We start from the raw sequence: 8,490 nt of genomic DNA, 5'->3' as shown, positions 1-8,490 counted from the left end.
CTTGATTCTAGCCCCTATAATTTGAACATAATAGTTTCATCGTAGTAACATTTCCTCTCCTATTTGTTTTGACATAGCTATCTCAGCATGTCCATGTGAAACAAAAAAATCTGTGCAATAGTCTTCCCTATTAAAAAGGAATCCTACACATGAAGAAAGTATGAATGCCACAAACCAGGTTATTTGTGCTGCCTCAAAAAGCTGTGTGTCTCTTTAAATCAGATTGTGTTTAGGATTTCCTAGCAAAGAAGCTGCATCTTCGTACTATAGTCATGTGTGGTATCATCATACATTTCCATAGGCCTCTATGCACATTGAACAGTTTGTGCACTGTTCTGTAACACTAGCTACAAATGTAATCATATGCCAACAAATGGAATCCCAAGAGGGAGTTATTTTAGGAAAGGCAAGAGCCTAGTGGAAACGCAGGGAACATGTACTGACTCCCTTTGTCAATCCCTTTCTTTCCTTGTTCTAGAACATTTCAAAGGAATCCACCATTTCAAAGACTCAAAGAAGAGAGAATTAGCAAGTCCTGCATTTCTTGCACACTCAAACTAACAATGTGGCTATTAGTTTGGGTAGGTGTAAACTGTAGAAGCAGGCCTGATCTTCAGGACCCCACTACTATTATGTTCTGAATACCCACAGTCCTTGCAGAACTAGAACCCCTTTGGGTCGTCCCCCCAAGTATTATCCTATTATTAGTTTTCAGAATAATAAACGAGACCAAGAATTCAGACGTTTCTAGGTCAGTGGTTCTCAACTGGCCTATGGGCCTCTTGTGGTCCAATCAGCACATACCTTTGACCTGTCTGACATCTTCAGGGCATATATATATTGTGCAATTGCAGTCCACAGAACACACGGAGAGTTGCATATGTGACTCTCAATGGTAAATAGATCAAGAGCCACTGTTGTGCATCCACTATCAATGCATTTAGAACAAATGCACAGGATCCTAATATTCCATTTGTTTTACATCTGAGGACAAAACAAGAGGCATTGCATGATTCAGGAAGGATCTGGGCTGTGGAGTTTTTCAGCATTTGGTTCGGAGCTCAAATCCTGCCTGGGATGAGAGTTACCAACTATCCCGAGCATGCAGTAGTTGTACTGTGTTCTGGGAAATGTGCCAGTGGTCTAATTCTAACTCCACATCACCCACAAAAAACCTACAGTCTGAATTTGCATCAATTGATACCCTCATTGACAGGTTCAGCAGAGAGGCCCCAGAATGAACAGGTTTGAGAAATGAAATAGCCACTCGCTCTTACAACTCTGTCCCCACTCAGAGTTGAGGTGCATGGGCAGGGCGGTATGAAGAATATTGCAGTGTTGAATCTGTTCTATGACTAAATAAAGGATCGCAGTCTCCAGGGCTTCACAAAAATAATTTTTAAAAATTCATGGTTATTTATCTCAGTCTTAAATCCAGGAGGAAAAACTTTTATTTGGTAACTGAAAGAGACTTACATCTGTATGCCTGGTTGGTATTTTGCAGCAGTGCTCAACTACAAATAGATCTTACTTGAATAAGAAACCTGATTTTTGGCTTTTAATTTTTGGCAAATTCCAGGTTCCCATCATTTCCATCTTGTCAGGGTAGCTCAGCTGCTTGTATCCAGGGGAATGAGCACATGGCTGCATTAATTTTCTTGGGAAATTTTTCCCTTGGGGATGGTAGGCAGATAACATACATCCCCTCAACCATGATCTCTGAATACTTGCAGAGCCAGGACATATGAAGTGGGAGGTGGGCTTCCCCCCCCCACCCACACCCACACCTGGAAAACAGGGAGATCTCCCATGCCAAGGGTTATTTTCACACACAGATCTGGGGGAAGAGATCTGACCACTAGTAAGAACCACCGGATTTGAACATAACATTAGAAAATAAGAATGTCCATACTGGGTCAGACCAAAGGTCCAGCCAGCCCACTACCCTGTCTACCGACAGTGGCCAATGCCAGGTGTCCCAGAGGGAGTGAATCGAACAGGTAATGATCAAGCGATCTCTTTCCTGCCATCTATCTCCACCCTCTGACAAACAGAGGCTAGGGACACCATTCCTTACCCATACTGGCTAATAGCCATTAATGGACTTAACCGCCATTAATTTATCTAGTTCTCTTTTAAACCCTGTTATAGTCCTAGCCTTCACAACCTCCTCAAGCAAGGAGTTCCACAGATTGACTATGCGCTGTATGAAGAAGAACTTCCTTTTATTTATTTTAAACCTGCTGCCCATTAATTTCATTTGGTGGCCCCTAGTTCTTGTATTATAGGAATAAGTACAGGCAGTCCCCAAGTTACGCGGATCCGACTTATGTCAGATCCGCAGTTACGAACGGGGCCGTTCCTCTCCCTGGTCTCCAGCAGACCAGGGAGAGGAAGCAAAGCGGTGGAACACGTGGGCAGTGGACAGGGCTGTCCGCTGCCCACGCGCTCCGCGGCTTGGCTCTGCTTTGCCCCATCCCCCTGGTCTGCAGACGCGTCTGGGCTGTCAGCTGGCAGCGCGCTCCACAGCTTGGCTCTGCTTTGCCCCGTCCCCCCCCCCCGTCCCTCCCCCATCCCCCTGGTCTGCAGACCAGGGGGATGGGGGGGGGGCAAAGCAGAGCCAAGCCGCAGAGTGCGCGGTCAGCTGACAGCTGTCAGCTGGCCGCGTCCTCCGTGGCTTGGCTCTGCTTTGCCCCCCCCCGTCCCCCTGGTCTGCAGACCAGGGGAACGGGGGGGGCAAAGCAGAGCAAAGCCGTGGAGCATGCGGGCAGCGGACAGCCCAGACGCGTCTGGGCTGTCCTGCTGCCCCCGTGCTCCGTGGCTTTGCTCCGGACACCTGTGGTACAGCAGCTGGGGCGCTGCCAGTTGGTCCCGTAGCGCCGCTCTGGGCGCTACTGGACCGACCGGGCAGCACCCCAGCTGTTCTGCCCCAGGCGTCCTGATTCAGCCACTGCTGGTCAGATTCAGCAGCGGCTGAATCAGGACACCTGGGGCAGAGCAGCTTGGGTGCTGCTGGGTTGGTCCAGTAGCGCCGAGGAGTGGCGGCGCTACTGGACCAACCCAGCAGCACCCCAGCTGCTCTGCCCCAGGCGTCCCCAAGTCATCCGCTGCTGAAACTGACCAGTGGCTGACTACAGGAAGCCCCTGCCCCGGGCTTCCTGGAATCAGCCGCTGATCAGTTTCAGCAGCAGCTGACTTGGGGATGTCTGGGGTTCTTAAGTTGAATCTGTATGTAAGTCAGAACTGGCATCCAGATTCAGCCGCTGTTGAAACTGATCAGTTTCAGCAGCGGCTGAATCTGGACGCCAGTTCCGACTTACATACAGATTCAACTTAAGAACAAATCTACAGTCCCTATCTTGTACGTAACCCGGGGACTGCCTGTAAATAACTTTTCCTTATTCACTTTCTCCACACCACTCAGGATTTTATATACCTCTATCCTATCCCTCCTTAGTCTCCTCTTTTCCAAGCTGAAAAGTCCTAGTCTCTTTAATCTCTCCTCATATGGGTCCCGTTCCAAATCCCTAATCAATTTAGTTGCCCTTCTCTGAACCTTTTCTAATGCCAGTATATCTTTTTTGAGATGAGGAGACCACATCTGTACTCAGTATTCAAGATGTGGGCATACCATGGATTTATATAAGGGCAATAAGATATTATCTGTCTTATTCTCTATCCCTTTTTTAATGATTCCTAACATCCTGTTTGCTTTTTTGACTGCCGCTGAAGACTGCGTGGACGTCTTCAGAGAACTATCCACAATGACGCCAAGATCTCTTTCCTGATTAGTTGTAGCTAAATTAACCCCCATCATGTTTTATGTATAGTTGGGGTTATTTTTTCCAATGTGCATTACCAGGGCTTGACAAATGGCGGCGAAAGCCGCTCGCCAGCCCCTTACTGCGCAAGAGCCACATTGCGCATGTGCGCGCCGCCGGTAAACGGGGCGCGCGGCTGAAATCTACTCGCCATGGGCAAGTAGATTCTATAGTTTGTCAAGCCCTGTGCATTACTTTACATTTATCCACATTGAATTTCATTTGCCATTTTGTTGGCCAACCACTTAGTTTTGTGAGATTTTTTTTGAAGTTCTTCACAGTCTGCTTTGGTCTTAACTACCTTGAGCAGTTTAGCATCGTCTGCAAACTTTGCCACCTCACTGTTTACCCCTTTCTCCAGATCATTTATAAGTTGAATAGGATTGGTCATAGAATCATAGGACTGGAAGGGACCTCAAGAGGTCATCGAGTCCAGCCCCCCGCCCTCAAGGCAGGACCAAGCTCCGTCTACACCATCCCTGACAGATGTCTATCCAACCTGTTCTTAAATATCTCCAGAGAGGGAGATTCCACCACCTCCCTTGGCAATTTATTCCAATATTTGACCACCCTGACAGTTAGGAATTTTTTCCTAATGTCCAATCTAAACCTCCCCTGCTGCACTTTAAGCCCATTACTCCTTGTCCTGTCCTCAGTAACCAAGAGGAACAAATTTTCTCCTTCCTCCTTGTGACACCCTTTTAGATATTTGAAAACCGCTATCATGTCCCCCCTTAATCTTCTTTTTTCCAAACTAAACAAGCCCAGTTCATGAAGCCTGGCTTCATAGGTAATGTTCTCTAAACCTTTAATCATTCTTGTCGTTCTTCTCTGTACCCTTTCCAATTTCTCCACATCTTTCTTGAAATGTGGCGCCCAGAACTGGACACAGTACTCCAGCTGAGGCCTAACTAGTGCAGAGTAGAGCGGCAGAATGACTTCACGAGTTTTGCTTACAACACACCTGTTGATACAACCTGGAATCATATTTGCTTTTTTTGCAACAGCATCACACTGTTGACTCATATTCAACTTGTGGTCCACTATGACCCCTAGATCCCTTTCCGCCATGCTCCTTCCTAGACAGTCGCTTCCCGTCTTGTATGTTTGGAACTGATTGTTCCTTCCTAAGTGGAGCACTTTGCATTTCTCTTTATTAAACCTCATCCTGTTTACCTCTGACCATTTCTCTAACTTGCTAAGCTCATTTTGAATTATGTCCCTATCCTCCAAAGAAGTTGCAACCCCACCCAGTTTGGTATCATCTGCAAACTTAATAAGCGTACTCTCTTAATAAGCGTACTCTCTCCTAGGACTGACTTTTGGGGAACACCACTAGTTAGCCTTGTCCATTCTGAAAATTTACCATTTATTCCTACCCTTTGTTTCCTGTCTTTTAACCAGTTCTCAGTCCATGAAAGGATCTTCCCTCTTATCCCATGACAACTTAATTTACATACGAGCTTTTGGTGAGGGACCTTGTCAAAGGCTTTCTGGAAATCTAAGTACACTATGTCTACTGGATCCCTCTTGTCCACGTTTGTTGACCCCTTCAAAGAACTCTAACAGATTAGTAAAACATGATTTCCCTTTACAGAAACCATGTTGACTTTTGCCCAACAAATTATATTCTTCTATGTATCTGACAATTTTATTCTTTACTATTGTTTCAACTAATTTGCCCGGTACTGACGTTAGACTTACCAGTCTGTAATTGCCAGGATCACCTCTAGAGCCCCTTTGGAGCAATGGGAGTTCTGAATTTTACCTCAGTAAACACTGAGCATAACCAGAGCGGTATCAACTACCTGACATATTGTACCCATTGCTTCCTGCGGATTACTGGAGAGCTGTCATGTGTCAATGTGAGTATCCTGTGAGGTGTAACACTACTCGGCCAAATGTTTCTTCAAACACCAGCACTAGGTGGCTCCAGGAAGGGCTGCACCATCTTCCGTCAATGCCACATTCTTCCCCAAGACATCCTGCCTCTTACAGCTACTCTGCCAAACTGTCCTCTCAACTGCCATGGAACCTTTTACTCTCTCCTGGGTCACCAGTCTCCGGTAAGAAGCTAGAAGAATGATCAAAAACAGGCTAATCAAGTGGCCCTTTTTGTTGTGAGCAAAGGCATATTTAGACCCGAGAGAACTTGCCGTGGATTTTAACAGTCCCTTCTGATCACATTTAACAACAGTGTAAGCATAAGTAAAACCGTGCCTGTGTAAGAAATAGCAGGATAATCATGTTTCATGTTGGCGCTGGCTAACTACTGAGTAATCACGTTTGCGAGTACAAGAAGCTACAAAAGACAGGTTTGAACGAACCCTAAACTTGTACTGGCAGAGGAGGAGAGTAAACATGGAAATGAGAGACTGATACAAATGCATAAGAAAAGAGAACATGAACATTATGAATAAGTTTGTGGTAACAAAGGGAAGTTGAAGCTATTGTCTGGTGATGGCAAAGACTGTAATGAGATTGCCAGGGACAATGGCAGGAGACTGGACTTGATCACTCGAGGTCCCTTCCAGTTCAAGTATTTCATGATTGTCCGGATAAGCATCCCATTAGTGAGTAACCAATCACTACTAGTTGAGTGTTTTGCCTTAATTGTCAGACCCATCTGCTAAGTAAGTGAACCTCAATCCAACACTTTGCTGACCTAGTATGAGTTGCAGACATATCACAATATTATTTCAAAGAAGGGAGCCACTGTCAGTGCTTTGGTGCAGATTCTCCACATGACTGAGTCACACAGGACAAAGGGAGTGGAGATGACTTGCAAACAGTTTCTCTACTGGCAGTCGCAAGTCGATACACAGCCAGCACAGTTCACTTCTGTGCCTCACTCCTTGTGGCCTCTGACATGGGAACATGAAGTAACTGGAAAGGATTGTGGCCAGACACCTGCACAAAGTAGCCTAGCCTCCGCCCTCTCCTCCTCAGGGCTGGACCGAGCCAATAAGGCGCCCCGAGTTGGGGGAGGGCGCATGCACGGCCCCGCCCCCGCGTGGGAGAGGGCGCGTGGAGCTGGCAGTGACAGGATGCACGTGCCTGGCCCAGCCTGGCCCAGCTGCCGCTGCTGACGCACAGCCCGGGGCGAGCCGAGCCTGGCCATGCAGGGCCCCGCAGCTGCAGGGGGAAGGGCGCTGCTGGGCAGCGCTGCGGGGGTTAACGCGGTCCCCACCCCAGGCGGCCACTGCAGGGTGGCCGCTGGGAGCTGCTGTGGCCCACAATCCAGGAGCTGGGTGTGCAGCGCCTGATGGCAGCTGTAAGGGGCGCTGTGCCCCCCATAGTTTGGCACCCCGGACAGCTGCCCAGCTAGCCTATGCCTTAATCAGGCCCTGCTACTCCTTCCCCCTTTCCCCCCCCCCCCCACCCCGGCTATTTTAATCTGCAATGGGGCTGGGATTGACAATCAGGGAATTGTAATTGGTTGTTGGTTCTCAGTTTCTACCTCCCTGCCTGGCCTGCACTGGATGTCTGTCTGGGAGAGGAACACCATCATTTGCTAGGCACTCCTCATGGCTTAGGCAGAACCAGATGAGTTTCTATCCTGCTCTCTTTAGGGCTCCCACAGCCCAGCAAGGCAGCTACAATGGAAAAGCTGGAGCAGGGGAGGGCAAAAGGGCCTCCACAGGACTCATCTGGTCCGCCAAGTGGATTGATTCAGCCCGCAGAGGTCTCCTCCCACCACCAAAGGCACTGGCGCCTAGATGGAACCACCAGCTGTTCAGACCAGCTGGTTGTTCTCTGGGAGGAGGGGGGTGGGGAAGACGTCATATATTCCCCATCTCCCTTCTCTGGTAAAAATTATTGTTCACCCCAGAGCTAGAGCTATTCTGCATTTCCTCTTCTGCGATGTAGCAGGCAGCCAGCGAAGGAGTTGAGCAGCTACAGCAGAAGAGGGGGCAACAAAGCTGCTACTGGGACTTGAAGTGATGTGATTGGAGAAAACTGGGGAAGCAACAGAGGGGTTTCAGAATAAGAATTGTGGTTTGGGCCCTTATGCTCAGCTGAATTAATCTAAAACACACAAGTATTGTAGTGCACATGTAACCCACACACCTACTGGGTGTGGTTATCTGCCCCACACCCATGCACTATGACCACTTACAGAGAATGAGTTTTCTCTACACCTGGGGGGGAGGGAAGGGCACTGACCCACAGAAAAAATAGGGGCCTGCACACAAGTGAGAAGGAAAAAAACCAACAATCCCTCATTGACGTGGCCTGAGGAGAAAGACACTCCCCACATTACCTTGTCCACCAAAGCCTGGAGGGGCCCAGCCTAGTAGATTTGTGTGTGCTCCAGCCTGTGGTGGGGCAGCAGGGGGAGGGGCAGCTCTCCAATGGTGCGGGATGGGGTGTGTGTCTCTGAGCTCTGGGGCCAGATTCAGGCAAGTGGGGGGCCACATCCGGCCCCTGGGCCCGAGGCTCCCCACCCCTGCTCTACTGCCTTAGCGGAGAGCTGGCTGGCTTTTAGTTCAAGCTGTAGGGGCCCATGCACTAAGCGCCAGATATCCCAGGTTTGGTTCCTCCTGCCGGCATTGCGCGCGCGCGCGCACACACACACACACACACACACACACACTGTCCCAATGAAAGAGAAAAATACTGGCAATAGATGGGAGAGGTGCACATATACCAGCTCAATTTTAACAAG

At 48.6% G+C, this 8,490-nt stretch overlaps 1 long non-coding RNA gene across 2 annotated transcripts in view; it reads right to left on the bottom strand.

The window, feature by feature from the left end:
- The window catches only part of LOC142830445 (uncharacterized), a 75,747-nt gene that overhangs the window by 32,488 nt on the left and 34,769 nt on the right, over positions 1 to 8,490 (bottom strand). Inside the window, exon 1 of one of the 2 annotated variants that reach the window (XR_012905684.1) lies at positions 5,526 to 5,809. The exons of the other annotated variant lie outside the window; for it this stretch is intronic. This is a non-coding gene — a long non-coding RNA (uncharacterized LOC142830445). Of the gene's footprint in view, positions 1 to 5,525; positions 5,810 to 8,490 lie in introns of those variants that run through there. 2 annotated transcript variants of the gene reach the window in all.

The sequence above is a fragment of the Pelodiscus sinensis genome, chromosome 8 (genome assembly GCF_049634645.1).
Source record: "Pelodiscus sinensis isolate JC-2024 chromosome 8, ASM4963464v1, whole genome shotgun sequence".
Taxonomy (NCBI): domain Eukaryota; kingdom Metazoa; phylum Chordata; order Testudines; family Trionychidae; genus Pelodiscus; species Pelodiscus sinensis.
The sequence above is the reverse complement of the archived record's forward strand: the minus strand, read 5'-3'. Positions and strand labels throughout refer to the sequence as shown.